This window comes from Aulonocara stuartgranti, assembly GCF_965226115.1.
Source record: "Aulonocara stuartgranti genome assembly, chromosome: 18".
In the NCBI taxonomy this organism is placed as follows: domain Eukaryota; kingdom Metazoa; phylum Chordata; class Actinopteri; order Cichliformes; family Cichlidae; genus Aulonocara; species Aulonocara stuartgranti.
Genome location: NC_138954.1, coordinates 30,983,831 through 31,006,653, shown reverse-complemented (window position 1 = coordinate 31,006,653; position 22,823 = coordinate 30,983,831). Strand labels below are relative to the sequence as shown.

At 37.6% G+C, this 22,823-nt stretch overlaps 1 long non-coding RNA gene across 1 annotated transcript; it reads right to left on the bottom strand.

The window, feature by feature from the left end:
* Positions 1-13,988: 13,988 nt before the first annotated feature.
* On the bottom strand, positions 13,989-20,747 carry LOC309693902. The gene is made up of 4 exons (XR_014272751.1): positions 20,504-20,747; positions 18,749-18,781; positions 14,536-14,695; positions 13,989-14,316 (listed from the first exon to the last, which is right to left on the bottom strand). It is a non-coding gene; the product is annotated as an uncharacterized lncRNA (long non-coding RNA).
* Positions 20,748-22,823: the final 2,076 nt, after the last annotated feature.

The window sequence follows — 22,823 nt, the reverse complement described above, 5'->3', positions numbered from 1 at the left end:
TTTGTTTCGGTCGAGTTCCCCATTCAAATGCATGTAACAGTGAGAAACGCACTGTCTTGGCGAAAGAAAGCGTTTTTGTACAACTTCATAGAAATAGCTGTAACTTTTGATAGAAGACTCGGATACACATGTTTATGGCTTTATCTTATAGAACTCAAGGTTCCCGTGCTGGGAAAACAGGTTTTGCAGCTGTTTGAGCTAAGATTTTCAAGTTATTCACATAATGAAAACCTATACTTTGTTTCGGTCGAGTTCCCCATTCAAATGCATGTAACAGTGAGAAACGCACTGTCTTGGCGAAAGAAAGCGTTTTTGTACAACTTCATAGAAATAGCTGTAACTTTTGATAGAAGACTCGGATACACATGTTTATGGCTTTATCTTATAGAACTCAAGGTTCCCGTGCTGGGAAAACAGGTTTTGCAGCTGTTTGAGCTAAGATTTCCAAGTTATTCACATAATGAAAACCTATACTTTGTTTCGGTCGAGTTCCCCATTCAAATGCATGTAACAGTGAGAAACGCACTGTCTTGGCGAAAGAAAGCGTTTTTGTACAACTTCATAGAAATAGCTGTAACTTTTGATAGAAGACTCAGATACACATGTTTATGGCTTTATCTTATAGAACTCAAGGTTCCCGTGCTGGGAAAACAGGTTTTGCAGCTGTTTGAGCTAAGATTTCCAAGTTATTCACATAATGAAAACCTATACTTTGTTTCGGTCGAGTTCCCCATTCAAATGCATGTAACAGTGAGAAACGCACTGTCTTGGCGAAAGAAAGCGTTTTTGTACAACTTCATAGAAATAGCTGTAACTTTTGATAGAAGACTCGGATACACATGTTTATGGCTTTATCTTATAGAACTCAAGGTTCCCGTGCTGGGAAAACAGGTTTTGCAGCTGTTTGAGCTAAGATTTCCAAGTTATTCACATAATGAAAACCTATACTTTGTTTCGGTCGAGATCCCCATTCAAATGCATGTAACAGTGAGAAACGCACTGTCTTGGCGAAAGAAAGCGTTTTTGTACAACTTCATAGAAATAGCTGTAACTTTTGATAGAAGACTCGGATACACATGTTTATGGCTTTATCTTATAGAACTCAAGGTTCCCGTGCTGGGAAAACAGGTTTTGCAGCTGTTTGAGCTAAGATTTCCAAGTTATTCACATAATGAAAACCTATACTTTGTTTCGGTCGAGTTCCCCATTCAAATGCATGTAACAGTGAGAAACGCACTGTCTTGGCGAAAGAAAGCGTTTTTGTACAACTTCATAGAAATAGCTGTAACTTTTGATAGAAGACTCGGATACACATGTTTATGGCTTTATCTTATAGAACTCAAGGTTCCCGTGCTGGGAAAACAGGTTTTGCAGCTGTTTGAGCTAAGATTTCCAAGTTATTCACATAATGAAAACCTATACTTTGTTTCGGTCGAGATCCCCATTCAAATGCATGTAACAGTGAGAAACGCACTGTCTTGGCGAAAGAAAGCGTTTTTGTACAACTTCATAGAAATAGCTGTAACTTTTGATAGAAGACTCGGATACACATGTTTATGGCTTTATCTTATAGAACTCAAGGTTCCCGTGCTGGGAAAACAGGTTTTGCAGCTGTTTGAGCTAAGATTTCCAAGTTATTCACATAATGAAAACCTATACTTTGTTTCGGTCGAGTTCCCCATTCAAATGCATGTAACAGTGAGAAACGCACTGTCTTGGCGAAAGAAAGCGTTTTTGTACAACTTCATAGAAATAGCTGTAACTTTTGATAGAAGACTCGGATACACATGTTTATGGCTTTATCTTATAGAACTCAAGGTTCCCGTGCTGGGAAAACAGGTTTTGCAGCTGTTTGAGCTAAGATTTCCAAGTTATTCACATAATGAAAACCTATACTTTGTTTCGGTCGAGTTCCCCATTCAAATGCATGTAACAGTGAGAAACGCACTGTCTTGGCGAAAGAAAGCGTTTTTGTACAACTTCATAGAAATAGCTGTAACTTTTGATAGAAGACTCGGATACACATGTTTATGGCTTTATCTTATAGAACTCAAGGTTCCCGTGCTGGGAAAACAGGTTTTGCAGCTGTTTGAGCTAAGATTTCCAAGTTATTCACATAATGAAAACCTATACTTTGTTTCGGTCGAGTTCCCCATTCAAATGCATGTAACAGTGAGAAACGCACTGTCTTGGCGAAAGAAAGCGTTTTTGTACAACTTCATAGAAATAGCTGTAACTTTTGATAGAAGACTCGGATACACATGTTTATGGCTTTATCTTATAGAACTCAAGGTTCCCGTGCTGGGAAAACAGGTTTTGCAGCTGTTTGAGCTAAGATTTCCAAGTTATTCACATAATGAAAACCTATACTTTGTTTCGGTCGAGTTCCCCATTCAAATGCATGTAACAGTGAGAAACGCACTGTCTTGGCGAAAGAAAGCGTTTTTGTACAACTTCATAGAAATAGCTGTAACTTTTGATAGAAGACTCGGATACACATGTTTATGGCTTTATCTTATAGAACTCAAGGTTCCCGTGCTGGGAAAACAGGTTTTGCAGCTGTTTGAGCTAAGATTTCCAAGTTATTCACATAATGAAAACCTATACTTTGTTTCGGTCGAGTTCCCCATTCAAATGCATGTAACAGTGAGAAACGCACTGTCTTGGCGAAAGAAAGCGTTTTTGTACAACTTCATAGAAATAGCTGTAACTTTTGATAGAAGACTCGGATACACATGTTTATGGCTTTATCTTATAGAACTCAAGGTTCCCGTGCTGGGAAAACAGGTTTTGCAGCTGTTTGAGCTAAGATTTCCAAGTTATTCACATAATGAAAACCTATACTTTGTTTCGGTCGAGTTCCCCATTCAAATGCATGTAACAGTGAGAAACGCACTGTCTTGGCGAAAGAAAGCGTTTTTGTACAACTTCATAGAAATAGCTGTAACTTTTGATAGAAGACTCGGATACACATGTTTATGGCTTTATCTTATAGAACTCAAGGTTCCCGTGCTGGGAAAACAGGTTTTGCAGCTGTTTGAGCTAAGATTTTCAAGTTATTCACATAATGAAAACCTATACTTTGTTTCGGTCGAGTTCCCCATTCAAATGCATGTAACAGTGAGAAACGCACTGTCTTGGCGAAAGAAAGCGTTTTTGTACAACTTCATAGAAATAGCTGTAACTTTTGATAGAAGACTCGGATACACATGTTTATGGCTTTATCTTATAGAACTCAAGGTTCCCGTGCTGGGAAAACAGGTTTTGCAGCTGTTTGAGCTAAGATTTCCAAGTTATTCACATAATGAAAACCTATACTTTGTTTCGGTCGAGTTCCCCATTCAAATGCATGTAACAGTGAGAAACGCACTGTCTTGGCGAAAGAAAGCGTTTTTGTACAACTTCATAGAAATAGCTGTAACTTTTGATAGAAGACTCGGATACACATGTTTATGGCTTTATCTTATAGAACTCAAGGTTCCCGTGCTGGGAAAACAGGTTTTGCAGCTGTTTGACCTAAGATTTCCAAGTTATTCACATAATGAAAACCTATACTTTGTTTCGGTCGAGTTCCCCATTCAAATGCATGTAACAGTGAGAAACGCACTGTCTTGGCGAAAGAAAGCGTTTTTGTACAACTTCATAGAAATAGCTGTAACTTTTGATAGAAGACTCGGATACACATGTTTATGGCTTTATCTTATAGAACTCAAGGTTCCCGTGCTGGGAAAACAGGTTTTGCAGCTGTTTGAGCTAAGATTTTCAAGTTATTCACATAATGAAAACCTATACTTTGTTTCGGTCGAGTTCCCCATTCAAATGCATGTAACAGTGAGAAACGCACTGTCTTGGCGAAAGAAAGCGTTTTTGTACAACTTCATAGAAATAGCTGTAACTTTTGATAGAAGACTCGGATACACATGTTTATGGCTTTATCTTATAGAACTCAAGGTTCCCGTGCTGGGAAAACAGGTTTTGCAGCTGTTTGAGCTAAGATTTCCAAGTTATTCACATAATGAAAACCTATACTTTGTTTCGGTCGAGTTCCCCATTCAAATGCATGTAACAGTGAGAAACGCACTGTCTTGGCGAAAGAAAGCGTTTTTGTACAACTTCATAGAAATAGCTGTAACTTTTGATAGAAGACTCAGATACACATGTTTATGGCTTTATCTTATAGAACTCAAGGTTCCCGTGCTGGGAAAACAGGTTTTGCAGCTGTTTGAGCTAAGATTTCCAAGTTATTCACATAATGAAAACCTATACTTTGTTTCGGTCGAGTTCCCCATTCAAATGCATGTAACAGTGAGAAACGCACTGTCTTGGCGAAAGAAAGCGTTTTTGTACAACTTCATAGAAATAGCTGTAACTTTTGATAGAAGACTCGGATACACATGTTTATGGCTTTATCTTATAGAACTCAAGGTTCCCGTGCTGGGAAAACAGGTTTTGCAGCTGTTTGAGCTAAGATTTCCAAGTTATTCACATAATGAAAACCTATACTTTGTTTCGGTCGAGATCCCCATTCAAATGCATGTAACAGTGAGAAACGCACTGTCTTGGCGAAAGAAAGCGTTTTTGTACAACTTCATAGAAATAGCTGTAACTTTTGATAGAAGACTCGGATACACATGTTTATGGCTTTATCTTATAGAACTCAAGGTTCCCGTGCTGGGAAAACAGGTTTTGCAGCTGTTTGAGCTAAGATTTCCAAGTTATTCACATAATGAAAACCTATACTTTGTTTCGGTCGAGTTCCCCATTCAAATGCATGTAACAGTGAGAAACGCACTGTCTTGGCGAAAGAAAGCGTTTTTGTACAACTTCATAGAAATAGCTGTAACTTTTGATAGAAGACTCGGATACACATGTTTATGGCTTTATCTTATAGAACTCAAGGTTCCCGTGCTGGGAAAACAGGTTTTGCAGCTGTTTGAGCTAAGATTTCCAAGTTATTCACATAATGAAAACCTATACTTTGTTTCGGTCGAGATCCCCATTCAAATGCATGTAACAGTGAGAAACGCACTGTCTTGGCGAAAGAAAGCGTTTTTGTACAACTTCATAGAAATAGCTGTAACTTTTGATAGAAGACTCGGATACACATGTTTATGGCTTTATCTTATAGAACTCAAGGTTCCCGTGCTGGGAAAACAGGTTTTGCAGCTGTTTGAGCTAAGATTTCCAAGTTATTCACATAATGAAAACCTATACTTTGTTTCGGTCGAGTTCCCCATTCAAATGCATGTAACAGTGAGAAACGCACTGTCTTGGCGAAAGAAAGCGTTTTTGTACAACTTCATAGAAATAGCTGTAACTTTTGATAGAAGACTCGGATACACATGTTTATGGCTTTATCTTATAGAACTCAAGGTTCCCGTGCTGGGAAAACAGGTTTTGCAGCTGTTTGAGCTAAGATTTCCAAGTTATTCACATAATGAAAACCTATACTTTGTTTCGGTCGAGTTCCCCATTCAAATGCATGTAACAGTGAGAAACGCACTGTCTTGGCGAAAGAAAGCGTTTTTGTACAACTTCATAGAAATAGCTGTAACTTTTGATAGAAGACTCGGATACACATGTTTATGGCTTTATCTTATAGAACTCAAGGTTCCCGTGCTGGGAAAACAGGTTTTGCAGCTGTTTGAGCTAAGATTTCCAAGTTATTCACATAATGAAAACCTATACTTTGTTTCGGTCGAGTTCCCCATTCAAATGCATGTAACAGTGAGAAACGCACTGTCTTGGCGAAAGAAAGCGTTTTTGTACAACTTCATAGAAATAGCTGTAACTTTTGATAGAAGACTCGGATACACATGTTTATGGCTTTATCTTATAGAACTCAAGGTTCCCGTGCTGGGAAAACAGGTTTTGCAGCTGTTTGAGCTAAGATTTCCAAGTTATTCACATAATGAAAACCTATACTTTGTTTCGGTCGAGTTCCCCATTCAAATGCATGTAACAGTGAGAAACGCACTGTCTTGGCGAAAGAAAGCGTTTTTGTACAACTTCATAGAAATAGCTGTAACTTTTGATAGAAGACTCGGATACACATGTTTATGGCTTTATCTTATAGAACTCAAGGTTCCCGTGCTGGGAAAACAGGTTTTGCAGCTGTTTGAGCTAAGATTTTCAAGTTATTCACATAATGAAAACCTATACTTTGTTTCGGTCGAGTTCCCCATTCAAATGCATGTAACAGTGAGAAACGCACTGTCTTGGCGAAAGAAAGCGTTTTTGTACAACTTCATAGAAATAGCTGTAACTTTTGATAGAAGACTCGGATACACATGTTTATGGCTTTATCTTATAGAACTCAAGGTTCCCGTGCTGGGAAAACAGGTTTTGCAGCTGTTTGAGCTAAGATTTCCAAGTTATTCACATAATGAAAACCTATACTTTGTTTCGGTCGAGTTCCCCATTCAAATGCATGTAACAGTGAGAAACGCACTGTCTTGGCGAAAGAAAGCGTTTTTGTACAACTTCATAGAAATAGCTGTAACTTTTGATAGAAGACTCAGATACACATGTTTATGGCTTTATCTTATAGAACTCAAGGTTCCCGTGCTGGGAAAACAGGTTTTGCAGCTGTTTGAGCTAAGATTTCCAAGTTATTCACATAATGAAAACCTATACTTTGTTTCGGTCGAGTTCCCCATTCAAATGCATGTAACAGTGAGAAACGCACTGTCTTGGCGAAAGAAAGCGTTTTTGTACAACTTCATAGAAATAGCTGTAACTTTTGATAGAAGACTCGGATACACATGTTTATGGCTTTATCTTATAGAACTCAAGGTTCCCGTGCTGGGAAAACAGGTTTTGCAGCTGTTTGAGCTAAGATTTCCAAGTTATTCACATAATGAAAACCTATACTTTGTTTCGGTCGAGATCCCCATTCAAATGCATGTAACAGTGAGAAACGCACTGTCTTGGCGAAAGAAAGCGTTTTTGTACAACTTCATAGAAATAGCTGTAACTTTTGATAGAAGACTCGGATACACATGTTTATGGCTTTATCTTATAGAACTCAAGGTTCCCGTGCTGGGAAAACAGGTTTTGCAGCTGTTTGAGCTAAGATTTCCAAGTTATTCACATAATGAAAACCTATACTTTGTTTCGGTCGAGTTCCCCATTCAAATGCATGTAACAGTGAGAAACGCACTGTCTTGGCGAAAGAAAGCGTTTTTGTACAACTTCATAGAAATAGCTGTAACTTTTGATAGAAGACTCGGATACACATGTTTATGGCTTTATCTTATAGAACTCAAGGTTCCCGTGCTGGGAAAACAGGTTTTGCAGCTGTTTGAGCTAAGATTTCCAAGTTATTCACATAATGAAAACCTATACTTTGTTTCGGTCGAGTTCCCCATTCAAATGCATGTAACAGTGAGAAACGCACTGTCTTGGCGAAAGAAAGCGTTTTTGTACAACTTCATAGAAATAGCTGTAACTTTTGATAGAAGACTCGGATACACATGTTTATGGCTTTATCTTATAGAACTCAAGGTTCCCGTGCTGGGAAAACAGGTTTTGCAGCTGTTTGAGCTAAGATTTCCAAGTTATTCACATAATGAAAACCTATACTTTGTTTCGGTCGAGTTCCCCATTCAAATGCATGTAACAGTGAGAAACGCACTGTCTTGGCAAAAGAAAGCGTTTTTGTACAACTTCATAGAAATAGCTGTAACTTTTGATAGAAGACTCGGATACACATGTTTATGGCTTTATCTTATAGAACTCAAGGTTCCCGTGCTGGGAAAACAGGTTTTGCAGCTGTTTGAGCTAAGATTTTCAAGTTATTCACATAATGAAAACCTATACTTTGTTTCGGTCGAGTTCCCCATTCAAATGCATGTAACAGTGAGAAACGCACTGTCTTGGCGAAAGAAAGCGTTTTTGTACAACTTCATAGAAATAGCTGTAACTTTTGATAGAAGACTCGGATACACATGTTTATGGCTTTATCTTATAGAACTCAAGGTTCCCGTGCTGGGAAAACAGGTTTTGCAGCTGTTTGAGCTAAGATTTCCAAGTTATTCACATAATGAAAACCTATACTTTGTTTCGGTCGAGTTCCCCATTCAAATGCATGTAACAGTGAGAAACGCACTGTCTTGGCGAAAGAAAGCGTTTTTGTACAACTTCATAGAAATAGCTGTAACTTTTGATAGAAGACTCGGATACACATGTTTATGGCTTTATCTTATAGAACTCAAGGTTCCCGTGCTGGGAAAACAGGTTTTGCAGCTGTTTGAGCTAAGATTTCCAAGTTATTCACATAATGAAAACCTATACTTTGTTTCGGTCGAGTTCCCCATTCAAATGCATGTAACAGTGAGAAATGCACTGTCTTGGCGAAAGAAAGCGTTTTTGTACAACTTCATAGAAATAGCTGTAACTTTTGATAGAAGACTCGGATACACATGTTTATGGCTTTATCTTATAGAACTCAAGGTTCCCGTGCTGGGAAAACAGGTTTTGCAGCTGTTTGAGCTAAGATTTCCAAGTTATTCACATAATGAAAACCTATACTTTGTTTCGGTCGAGATCCCCATTCAAATGCATGTAACAGTGAGAAACGCACTGTCTTGGCGAAAGAAAGCGTTTTTGTACAACTTCATAGAAATAGCTGTAACTTTTGATAGAAGACTCGGATACACATGTTTATGGCTTTATCTTATAGAACTCAAGGTTCCCGTGCTGGGAAAACAGGTTTTGCAGCTGTTTGAGCTAAGATTTCCAAGTTATTCACATAATGAAAACCTATACTTTGTTTCGGTCGAGTTGCCCATTCAAATGCATGTAACAGTGAGAAACGCACTGTCTTGGCGAAAGAAAGCGTTTTTGTACAACTTCATAGAAATAGCTGTAACTTTTGATAGAAGACTCGGATACACATGTTTATGGCTTTATCTTATAGAACTCAAGGTTCCCGTGCTGGGAAAACAGGTTTTGCAGCTGTTTGAGCTAAGATTTCCAAGTTATTCACATAATGAAAACCTATACTTTGTTTCGGTCGAGTTCCCCATTCAAATGCATGTAACAGTGAGAAACGCACTGTCTTGGCGAAAGAAAGCGTTTTTGTACAACTTCATAGAAATAGCTGTAACTTTTGATAGAAGACTCGGATACACATGTTTATGGCTTTATCTTATAGAACTCAAGGTTCCCGTGCTGGGAAAACAGGTTTTGCAGCTGTTTGAGCTAAGATTTCCAAGTTATTCACATAATGAAAACCTATACTTTGTTTCGGTCGAGATCCCCATTCAAATGCATGTAACAGTGAGAAACGCACTGTCTTGGCGAAAGAAAGCGTTTTTGTACAACTTCATAGAAATAGCTGTAACTTTTGATAGAAGACTCGGATACACATGTTTATGGCTTTATCTTATAGAACTCAAGGTTCCCGTGCTGGGAAAACAGGTTTTGCAGCTGTTTGAGCTAAGATTTCCAAGTTATTCACATAATGAAAACCTATACTTTGTTTCGGTCGAGTTCCCCATTCAAATGCATGTAACAGTGAGAAACGCACTGTCTTGGCGAAAGAAAGCGTTTTTGTACAACTTCATAGAAATAGCTGTAACTTTTGATAGAAGACTCGGATACACATGTTTATGGCTTTATCTTATAGAACTCAAGGTTCCCGTGCTGGGAAAACAGGTTTTGCAGCTGTTTGAGCTAAGATTTCCAAGTTATTCACATAATGAAAACCTATACTTTGTTTCGGTCGAGTTCCCCATTCAAATGCATGTAACAGTGAGAAACGCACTGTCTTGGCGAAAGAAAGCGTTTTTGTACAACTTCATAGAAATAGCTGTAACTTTTGATAGAAGACTCGGATACACATGTTTATGGCTTTATCTTATAGAACTCAAGGTTCCCGTGCTGGGAAAACAGGTTTTGCAGCTGTTTGAGCTAAGATTTCCAAGTTATTCACATAATGAAAACCTATACTTTGTTTCGGTCGAGATCCCCATTCAAATGCATGTAACAGTGAGAAACGCACTGTCTTGGCGAAAGAAAGCGTTTTTGTACAACTTCATAGAAATAGCTGTAACTTTTGATAGAAGACTCGGATACACATGTTTATGGCTTTATCTTATAGAACTCAAGGTTCCCGTGCTGGGAAAACAGGTTTTGCAGCTGTTTGAGCTAAGATTTCCAAGTTATTCACATAATGAAAACCTATACTTTGTTTCGGTCGAGTTCCCCATTCAAATGCATGTAACAGTGAGAAATGCACTGTCTTGGCGAAAGAAAGTGTTTTTGTACAACTTCATAGAAATAGCTGTAACTTTTGATAGAAGACTCGGATACACATGTTTATGGCTTTATCTTATAGAACTCAAGGTTCCCGTGCTGGGAAAACAGGTTTTGCAGCTGTTTGAGCTAAGATTTCCAAGTTATTCACATAATGAAAACCTATACTTTGTTTCGGTCGAGTTCCCCATTCAAATGCATGTAACAGTGAGAAACGCACTGTCTTGGCGAAAGAAAGCGTTTTTGTACAACTTCATAGAAATAGCTGTAGCTTTTGATAGAAGACTCGGATACACATGTTTATGTCTTTATCTTATAGAACTCAAGGTTCCCGTGCTGGGAAAACAGGTTTTGCAGCTGTTTGAGCTAAGATTTCCAAGTTATTCACATAATGAAAACCTATACTTTGTTTCGGTCGAGTTCCCCCATTCAAATGCATGTAACAGTGAGAAACGCACTGTCTTGGCGAAAGAAAGCGTTTTTGTACAACTTCATAGAAATAGCTGTAACTTTTGATAGAAGACTCGGATACACATGTTTATGTCTTTATCTTATAGAACTCAAGGTTCCCGTGCTGGGAAAACAGGTTTTGAAGCTGTTTGAGCTAAGATTTCCAAGTTATTCACATAATGAAAACCTATACTTTGTTTCAGGCGAGTTTCCCATTCAAATGCATGTAACAGTGAGAAACGCATTGTCTTGGCGAAATAAAGCGTTTTTGAACAACTTCATATAAATCGCTGTAACTTTTGATAGAAGACTCAGACAAACATGTTTATGGCTTTATCTTATAGAACTCAATATCCCCGTGCTGGGCAAACAGAACAGGTTTTGCAGCCGTTTGATTTAAGATTTTAAAATTATTCACATAATGAAAACGTATACTTTGTCTCAGGCGAGTTTCCCATTCAAATGCATGTAACAGTGAGAAACGCATTGTCTTGGCGAAATAAAGCGTTTTTGAACAACTTCATATAAATCGCTGTAACTTTTGATAGAAGACTCAGACAAACATGTTTATGGCTTTATCTTATAGAACTCAATATCCCCGTGCTGGGCAAACAGAACAGGTTTTGCAGCCGTTTGAGCTAAGATTTTAAAATTATTCACATAATGAAAACCTATACTTTGTTTCAGGCGAGTTTCCCATTCAAATGCATGTAACAGTGAGAAACACACTGTCTTGGCGAAATAAAGCGTTTTTGTACAACTTCATATAAATCGCTGTAACCTTTGATAGAAGACTCAGACAAACATGTTTATGGCTTTATCTTATAGAACTCAATATCCCCGTGCTGGGCAAACAGGTTTTGCAGCCGTTTGAGCTAAGACTTTAAAATTATTCACATAATGAAAACCTATACTTTGTTTCAGGCGACTTTCCCATTCAAATGCATGTAACAGTGAGAAACGCATTGTCTTGGCGAAATAAAGCGTTTTTGAACAACTTCATATAAATCGCTGTAACTTTTGATAGAAGACTCAGACAAACATGTTTATGGCTTTATCTTATAGAACTCAATATCCCCGTGCTGGGCAAACAGAACAGGTTTTGCAGCCGTTTGAGCTAAGATTTTAAAATTATTCACATAATGAAAACCTATACTTTGTTTCAGGCGAGTTTCCCATTCAAATGCATGTAACAGTGAGAAACACACTGTCTTGGCGAAATAAAGCGTTTTTGTACAACTTCATATAAATCGCTGTAACTTTTGATAGAAGACTCAGACAAACATGTTTATGGCTTTATCTTATAGAACTCAATATCCCCGTGCTGGGCAAACAGAACAGGTTTTGCAGCCGTTTGAGCTAAGATTTTAAAATTATTCACATAATGAAAACCTATACTTTGTTTCAGGCGAGTTTCCCATTCAAATGCATGTAACAGTGAGAAACACACTGTCTTGGCGAAATAAAGCGTTTTTGTACAACTTCATATAAATCGCTGTAACCTTTGATAGAAGACTCAGACAAACATGTTTATGGCTTTATCTTATAGAACTCAATATCCCCGTGCTGGGCAAACAGGTTTTGCAGCCGTTTGAGCTAAGACTTTAAAATTATTCACATAATGAAAACCTATACTTTGTTTCAGGCGACTTTCCCATTCAAATGCATGTAACAGTGAGAAACGCATTGTCTTGGCGAAATAAAGCGTTTTTGAACAACTTCATATAAATCGCTGTAACTTTTGATAGAACACTCAGACAAACTGGGCAAACAGAACAGGTTTTGCAGCCGTTTGAGCTAAGATTTTAAAATTATTCACATAATGAAAACCTATACTTTGTTTCAGGCGAGTTTCCCATTCAAATGCATGTAACAGTGACCCAGCCAACATTTATATGTGGGGCCCATATGGTTTGGAAATGGGCTGAAAAATGGGCCCCATATAGGATTGTCCGCGGGTTCCGTAATGGCCCCATATTAAATGCCCATATAGGTGTTATGTTAGGAAAATCTGGGAACTAAATGGGCCCCAGCTGGGAAAAGTACACAGAAACCCACCTGGGCCCCATCTTTCAAGTTTTTGTGGGTACCATGTAGGCACCACATAGGCTAAAAAAGTGGGTTTTAAGTGGGATTGTCCGCAGGTTCCATAATGGCCCCATTTTATAAGCCCATCTCGGTGTTATATTGGTAAAATCTGGGAACTAAATGTGCCCCAACTGGGCAAAGTACACAGAAACCCACCTGGGCCCCATCTTTCAAGTTTTTTGTGGGTACCATGTGGGCACCACACAGGCTAAAAAGTGGGTTTTAAGTGGGATTGTCCGCGGGTTCCATAATGGCCCCATTTAATAAGCCCATCTCGGTATTATATTGGTAAAATCTGGGAACTAGATGGACCCCAACTGGGCAAAGTACACAGAAACCCACCTAGGCCCCATCTTTCAAGTTTTTGTGGGTACCATGTGGGCACCACATAGGCTAAAAAGTGGGTTTTAAGTGGGATTGTCCGCGGGCTCTGTAATGGCCCCATTTTATAAGCCCATCTCGGTGTTATATTGGTAAAATCTGGGAACTAAATGGGCCCCAACTAGGCAAAGTACACAGAAACCCACCCGGGCCCCACCTTTCAAGTTGTTTTGTGGGTACCATGTGAGTACCACATAGGCTAAAAAGTGGGTTTTAAGTGGGATTGTCCGCGGGTTCCATAATGGCCCCATTTTGTAAGCCCATCTCGGTGTTATATTGGTATAATCTGGGAACTAAATGGACCCCAACTGGGCAAAGTACAAAGAAACCCACCCAGGCCCCACCTTTCAAGTTGTTTTGTGGGTACCATGTGAGTACCACATAGGCTAAAAAGTGGGTTTTAAGTGGGATTGTCCGCGGGTTCCATAATGGCCCCATTTTATAAGCCCATCTCGGTGTTATATTGGTAAAATCTGGGAACTAAATGGACCCCAACTGGGCAAAGTACACTGAAACCCACCTAGGCCCCATTTTTCAAGTTCTTAGTGGGTACAACATGAGGAAAACATGAGCTAAAAAGTTGGAATGGCATTAGCAGTGGGTTCTGTATTTGCATCTTATTTCTAGTTTGAATTGACTAAGTTCTGGCACTGAGTGGGCCCCATGTAGTAAAACAGTCACAAAATCAATTTTTCAGACGGCTAATACGGGTTCTGTGACACAAAGACACCAAATATATTAAAGCTGACCGCAAACAAAATCTAGTTTGTAAATAAAACCATTTCAAAAATCACGAGGGTACACAAAACAACATTTTTCACATTTATTTTGTCCAACAACTGTGATTTTACGTAACTGTATTCCAAAGTGCGTAAACGTTTAAAAACTAGAAATGTCAAACTACAGCAAAATTCCTTAGATATTTGGAACTGTAGCAACATGGGGAAAAAGTCAGATGGAAAACTCAAAAGCTTATCTTGAATCAGCAGGGTTTGTTTTTTTACAGAGCCGTAAGTCTATTTTGTACCCTTGCAGCCCTCGGTCCTCCTCTGTCTTTAGCTCCACTGAACCACTTGGACAGAGCCTTCTCTGCTTCTTGCAAGTTGACTTTTGATGTTAAATAATTCTTCAGTGCCTCTGCAAATGAAGAAGAAGAAAAACGGGCAAGCCAAAGTAAAGTTAATCTTAGCTTACTTCATTTGGTGATGATTTTCAAAGAACAATGTTTATTTCACTTTATTGCCTCAAAAAATATATACAAATTGCATGATAACCAATCTCAGTTACACTTTCAAACACTTTATTAAAAAAGTTTAGTTTTCTAAAGTTCAAATGTCTCAAGTGAAACTAACTTACCATACACAACATTAAAAAGACGCAAATCTCTGAACTTTTTTTCCCCATGTCGGCCAAGCATGTTGTACTCCACAGCCAGCTCAGGTGATATGAGGAATTTCATCATCCTTCTTGTGGCATCGTCTACACTTGTTTCCCCTGTATCTGCTACCATGGCAACCTGAGGGGAACATACAAAAAGGACAGATTAGATACTGGCATCTGGTTAGGATGCCTCCCTGGTGAGGTGTTTTGGGCACGTCCCACCAGGAAGAGACCCAGAACACCCAGGACATGCTGGAGGGACTATGTTTTTCGGCTGGCCTGGGAATGCCTTGGGATTCCCCCGGAAGAGCTGGGCCAAGTGCCTGGAGAGAGCGAAGTCTGGGCCTCTCTACTTAGTACCGGATTGGGTCGAGGGGCAGCAGCCTAAGCTTAAGATAATGGACCGGAATGGAGGATAAATGGACACTTTACATATTACTTAATGTTTACTGTGTGGTGATAAAAAAAAAAATGGTAGTAAACACAAGCTAAACTAAAAAAATTAATTGCGCTTCCTTAACCCTTTATCCCCAATAATGTTACGCAGGATAACTGGTAGGTCTGGTAGGTTTTTTCCTCTACTGTATACTATATGAATGTAATCAAGGATTAATAACAGAAAGAAAAAAGAAATTGAAATTTTGCCATTTTTACTAAAGGCAATCAAAATGTACATGAATAAAATATTTAAATTAGTCAATTCAAATTAATAACTCTAAAACACTGAACAAAATTAAGTATTTGACCCTGTGGTTTATTTTCGGACATCTCTTTTCTTCTAAAAGTCCAGGCGTGTTGGGCCCCTGGCAGAGCTCAGGTTTGACGAGACAGGTTTGGAAAAACCTGTCGCTGGCGACTTTTTGGGGGCTAAAGGGTTAAAATAAATAGGAATTGGCCAAAATTTGTATAAACTATGAAATAGCAGAACAAAAGTAAAAAAAAAAATCTTTATCTGTTATCAGAATCAAATATTTGATTAGAATAAAAAATTTAACTTTCTGGAAGATTTCTCGTTACATCTGTCATAAAAGTAACAACATCTCAGAAAAAAAACATGATAGCAACAGAAAAATATGATAGCAGTGTGATGTGATGGTCCCTGGCCAGATTTTTACACATATTATAAGCCCTGTGACACAAAAACCACAGAACTCTGACACGCACAGACTGTTTTCCTTCGTGCTAATGAAGAAAAATGCTGGTCTGGTATGTAAAAGGGAATTTATTCTTCCAGGACCTGAAGCTCCGTAATGCAGCCCTCCAACAGCCAAACCTATCTGTTCTCTGATTGTCTTGATGCATGCTCAATCATCCAGGTAAGTAAATCTCCAAAAGTTGATTCTGTTCATCTGGACGTAGCGCTTGCAGCATTTTCTCCCACTGAAAATGCTACGTCCAGATGAACAGAATCAACTTCTGGAGATGTTCTCTGATTGGATTGTTTAATTGGTGATTGACATGAAATTGACCAATCAGCTGAAAGGAAGAAAAATAGGGTCAAAATTTGGATGTGTAAGTATAAATCCACACACAGCCAGGAAAGCCGAGCGCAGAGTTGTTTGTAGCACCAATTCAGCCAGAGTGGAGCCAGATGGATTTTCCATCCATCCACACTGTAAAGTCTATAGACCAGCAAGTGATAAATTAACAGTGTTGTTGGTATTTTCTAAAACAGTTGTATGCAATAGGAATTGCTGTTTATAGTCCTCCTGTATATCTGCATGTTCCCTCCCAATTAAAACCTGTGATAATGGAGATTCAAATTCATGTCATACCTATACCAACAGTTATCAAGTATCCAGATCGACCTTTACTGATGTGCTCTGTCAGTGCGCCCCAGGGCAGCTGTGGCTACAATGTAGCTTGCCATCGCCAGTGTGTGATTGTGTGTGTGAATGGGTGAATGACTGAATGTAGTGTGAAGCGCTTTGGGGTCCTTAGGGACTAGAAAAGCGCTATAAAAATGCAGGCCATTTACCATTTAAAGGAAAATTGTTATTTCCATGTATTTTCCTGTTCTGCCTTCAACTTTGAGGACTTCCCCCCACATTTCTAGTTGTGACAGTGCACCTACAACAAAAAAAATCTGCTGTGATTTACATTTGTTGAAAGAGCAATTTTGTAAAATAGTCTATTTTTGTATGCACAGTTTACAAATCTGTCCTGTACAGCATGGACTGATTGCATGCTAAAAAGTTGTTGCTTAAAAATAAAACAATAAATTTTTAATTAATAACATCAGCAGAAAGCCTTGTTATTAATTAGATGTACAATTTCTATAGAATACGAAACAACTCAGTTCATTTTTGATCATATCAATACCAGCATATTACACAACTAGTGATGGGATTTTCGTCTCTTTTTAGAAAGCCGGCTCTTTCGGCTCCCAACCGGCTCTTCAGGTTGTTTTGTTGCTTTAATTAATTTATTATTAACAACAATATAAAATTATGAACAAAAGGAATTACTAATGTAAAAAAAGAAATGTGGTTTTATTTATATATGTTTATATATAAATATATATGGTGGCCCCTAGAGACAAAGCATGTACAAACTCCAAAACCCATTTCTAGCGTCAACTGAACTTCCAAAACAGAGCTATCTAGATCACTTAATTTACACAATTGAAATCATATGTGTATTTTTTGTGTATTTATACACAAGCACTCATATATATTCATAAAAAATTCCAAAAACTGTTCATTTACCTGTTACTACCACACACCAAATCCGGTCGTTGGTACTTCCTGGCTTGTGTAGCCACTAGGTAACAAAATCTCAACACTGTGCCTAGCATCCTGGAGCACTTCTGTTGTGTTTTGTACGTGCTTTGGAGTTTGTACGTGCTATGGAGTTTTTACGTGTTTTGGGGTTTGTACGTGCTTTGTCTCTAGCAGCCACCGTAAATATACTTTTATTTATTCTCTCCACATAAAATGTAATAAATAAATCATATAATACAAAAAAAACAACTATTTACATTTCAACTTTTAACTATTTAAATTTTCAGCTTTTTCCTTTTAAACAAATTTAAAGTGAAACAACACAAAACACTGCAAACCACAACACAATTAAATATAAATTATAATATGAAAACAAACAGAAGATGCACATTCTCTGTCATATGGGCCTGCATGAATAAACTTTCTGAATCCTTTATCATCCGCAATTGAAAATAGTTGTGGATGATTACTATACCTTTCTAATGTGACGTTGTTGTCCCTGGCTCTCTTTCTCTCTCTCTCCCTCCTGCTCTGTTACTGTGCTACTGCGTGTGTAACAACCGCCCCTCCCCCCTCTTCCCAGCCCAAAGCACAAGGCTCGCGTGCAGAGTGAAGCGGAAAAAGAGTGCGAGAGAGAGGGTGAGAGAGAGAGAAAAAACACGCTTGTGTCGTTCACTTCAAAGAGCCGTTTCGTTTTGACCAACACATCACTAACAACCATGATGAAAAACGCTCATCTGCTTCCATCACCATCAGCTGATTAACATTGAGCTGCTGCAGTCAACACCATCAAACTAATTTACTGTTTAATGTTATGTTATTGAATGCTTTTCTTTTTAAATCTTTACCAGCGCTTAAAGACTGTAGATGTTCACACCTGGTGTTAGAAAACCGAGCTCACTGCAGTATTTTTTTTTATAACAGGAAATTTAAATTTTTATTGGTTACCGTGTTTATTACCACTTTTATCAGTAATGTACTTCCTATAAAATATGGATTTGATAAGTTACCGGTTTATTGAAATCAGCTAGTGAACACATCGATCACTTTATTGAACTACACGCCTTACACTCTTGTGAGCTCTGGTTACTAACAGCAGGTGTGAATGTTTGGAGTCCAAAACGCAGATAAAGATTAGAATAACAAGGCAATGTAAAATCAGTTTAATGCAGTTGACAGTAGCAGCTCAGATGGAAATCAGCCAATTGTGAGGAGAGCAGAGGACCAAAACTGTCAGAGTTGTGGGTCAAGTGAAGAGAACACTGTTGGCATTATTGTTAGCATAAAAGATGAAAATTAAATAAATGTTAAATTTTAAAATAGATCATTGCCTCCTGTGCCTAAATAAATATATATACTTAATACCAATAAAAAAAAAGGATGCCCCAAAGACCATCACTTTTCAAATAATAATAATAATAATAATAATAATAATAAGTAATACAAATAATATGAAAGTTACTTACATGTCAAAGATGGTGCTTGTGATCTTGAAGAATCTAAACGTGATAAGGAAATGAAAGAAAGTGCATGAGAAAATACAAACATTTTTGTTTTTTCCCAGGATAATTCAATATAAAAGATTCTCTTACTAATGCACAAAATGAACAGTGTAATTAAAAGTTTGAAAGGCACTGCATGTGTTTATATGATAAACTGACTAATTCAAGCAGAAAACACTAGCAGTGCAAAAATGTATCTAACTAGCTGACAGACTTTAAAGTCACAGGAAGATATATCAAAATGGTGACTTATGCCAGAACAAATGACTTGACAGACATAAATCCTAAATTCCTTTAAGTAAAAAAGGAATTACTTTTTTATAAGTGGTCCCTAGTGGTTTTCAAATTATTACATGGCTTGTTAATTTTTTATTAAATTATTAAGAAGCCAGATGAGTTCAAAACATTTACAAATTACTATAAAGCACTATCCAAACTTCAAATCAAGTGGCAAAATCTCCAAATTAAAAGTACTCGCAAACTATAAAAATTTGATTATACTTAAAAATATGCAAAAACTAATTTAGTGGAATTTTTACCTGCTCAAGAATACATTGAACATGCAATATTTAATTGAAAAGAACAAAATTTGTGTACTTTTAGAAAGGATTATTAAATATTTGGGGATACTAGACATAAAGAGGGTCTCGTACATTTACGGGCATCTAATTTCCTGGATTTAATGGTTTAAAAGTTTAATAGGTCTTTGAAGTTGATAATAAAATTGAGTCCATTATTAGCAAAAAGAATTTAAAAAAAAAAAGAGCAAAAAAATGCTTAATATATAATAATTGTTTTAAACTTAAGCTTTGTAATTGTAGCAGATTTCATTGTCTGTAATTTTTTATTTAGCCCCACAGTAGTAAAAGCCATAAATGGGAGTTAGATTTATTACTAGTATTTTACACAGCATTCAGCTATAATAACATGTTCTGCATTTTCCTACTTCACCATCTGATCTGAACAGCTGCACTCTCTTAATTAATTAATGACCTAACATTTCTCAGTAACCAATAACTAGATGGAACAGCACAGTATCTAAGAGAGTGATCAGACAGTGTTTGAGCTAAAGACGCTGTGTGTTTCTTTTGGGGGCTTTTTACACACTGATCCACCACCGTTTTCCCATAGTACAATGCATATCTGGTAACATTACCGTATTCAGATCAGAAAACCGTTTCAGCTGCAGGCATCTACTCCTGTAATTTAAACAATCACCTTGCTACACTGCACATGAATATTACGTAACATGGTATGACTAGCTCATGTTCAGACATTTAAGATACTGTTCAGCCATTTTGTTTACTGGGTAGTGCATAATGGCCGAGTTAGCTGAGCAGGAATCCACTAAAGCCAAAAAAATAATATAAATTTTTTAAATTAATTACAAAAACCTTATAGGAAAACCCAAGAAACAGTTGCAGAAGCACAGAAAAAAACTGCCGTGTACGTTATAGTGTGTAAATTCAAAAACTGTATAGAGAGAATGGTGCAATGAAAACAGAATAAGATAAGATGAACTTTATTGAGTAGAATATAGGCAGTAAGAGTTTTTTAATTAACTTTAAATTATGTTTGCCAAAGACAATGCAGCAAATTAACCCAGTTCTACCTGCTAGCTAAAGATGTTATGCTTCTCCCCCTTATACCGTTTAGGACGACTATAGAAAGTTACTAAAATAACCATTGATGAAAACGTATCAAACTTTAAGTATTTACCTTTGTCATAGTTTTCGATTCTTTGGTATCCTTTTGTCCTCCACGTTCTTAAACACCAGGGAGAGAAAAGGCGCAACAGACGAAAGACCGCGAAGACTAGACGCTAGGCGGTGCAATCTGCTCCTCCCTCTTTTTAAACGAGCCAATAGGAGCTGCTCACATTAAAAACAACTTTATTTAAAAAGTCGTTTTACACCTGATACAAAAATTTTAAAAGTCAAACAATGCACAAGTTTAAAAGAACAATTTTATTTTTAAAAGTTTTTTAAGCATAGGGATGGTTAATATGTTTTAAAAAGTAATATATAATATTTATCAAAAAGTGTCACCCAAATCAACATCATAATAAAAATATAATTAATAAAAATATAATAATGATAAGAAGAAGAATAACAGTTTACCTAAAAGCTCTTCTAACATTAGACTGGTTTTGAAAAGTTTCAATAGTGTCAATACACCATAAGGACAAGGGAGTTTCACAGTTGAAGTGTGACTGCTTGAAAGACCCCATTCCCTCTCCTTTCCACTAGTTCAAAGAAAATATAAATTATTTCTGGTTATATAATTTGAGGGCACAAGTTTGAAGAGTAACATTTTAACAGATCGGTAATATACTTCAGGAGCTTTACTGGATCTGATTAACCAAAACTTCCATCTTCCATGTAACTAACTGTCTTTTCTCTAATACAGTAGAGTGTGTCTGATCTACTAAAAATCCTCAACTGCATGTTTGCTCAAGTAAATAGTCTTAATTGTTTGAACAACCAGTAATCCTTAATTTGCAAATGCCAAATCTGGATTTTGTCTGTGTAATTCACTTTTATCTTAGGTTTTTTATTCGTATTTTTTGCTTTTCTTTTTTTCTACTCTTGTGTCCGTTTTAATCACTTATTATTGCTGCTGTGACAAGTGAATTTACCTAAGAAGAATCATGAAGTCCTTATTTTATCTTATCTGAGCCTCACCATGCAGCCTACCATGCAGAGTTCACATTAAGTACATAAAATGAAATCTAAAATTAAAAAGTAACCAGTTTCAAACCAGTTATTTGGAATAGTGTGCAGAGTGTTTTGAGTAACATTGAATGTTCAAAAACACCAAAGTTCCTATAGTCTCACTTGACAGCTGGGTTGTAGTGTCTGATAACACATAACATCTTGAGGTCTCAATGTGGACTTTGAGTACATTTGCTAGCCAAGGCTAAATACTGAGAGGGTCAAAAATGAAGGGTCAAGAACATCTGACTGTACGTAAGGGTAGCAAAAGTGATAGACTGAGGTTGTGCCAAATATGTTAAAGTTAGGGTGATTTCTTAGAGAATGGTACCACGTGGGTGCCGTCTGCAGGTTATAAAAGAGAGTTATGTTCATACTTTCTTTTGAGATTATTTTTACAATTTGACTTTCAGAACTCCCTGGGTTGTGCGCAATCTGTGATGGGCTTGTTTGAAATAAATCCTCCTTTATTCAAATAACACTTTCTCAGGCTCTTCACAGAAGAAGAATCCTCACATAAGCATGTGCTACCATTTTGAACCAATGTACACATTTACCATCACTAACCCAACTAGGACCTACATTGGATGCCCACCCATATGGATTTGATGTTAGAAACGCAAGTGGGTCCCATATATACTAAACAATCTTGAGCCCATGTAAAATATATGCCCATATTAATTTAACACAACCCATTTGGGGCCCACATAGACATGTTTTCAGGGTCTGACTTGCATTTGCCCATGTGTGACACATATAGTTTGACCAGGTGGGCCCCACCTATGTCATCAGTACCAAAAAATATATACCGATTACCTCACTTTGCCCCACCTGGGGCACACAGCAAATGCTTTTCTTTAAATGACTGTGTTTGCCCATGTCTAACCCAGGTGAAAAACCCAAGTGGGTCCTACGTGTGTTTCCCATTTTGAAACAAGTGAAGTGTTTCCCATGTTTGACCCAGCCAGGACCTACTATATGTTTCCACTCGGTTTTGCCCATATGGCTTTAATGTGAGAAACCTAAGTGGGTCCCATATATACTAAACAATCTTGAGCCCACATAAAATATATGCCCATATTAACTTAACATAACCCATATGGGGCCCACATAGACATGTTTTCAGGGTCTGACTTGCATTTGCCCATGTGTGACCCATATAGTTTGGCCAGGTAGGCCCCACCTGTGTCATCAGTACTAAAAAATATATACTGATTACCTAACTTTGCCCCACCTGGGGCACACAGCAAACGCTTTTCTTTAAATGACTGTGTTTGCCCATGTCTAACCCAGGTGAAAAACCCAAGTGGGTCCTACGTGTGTTT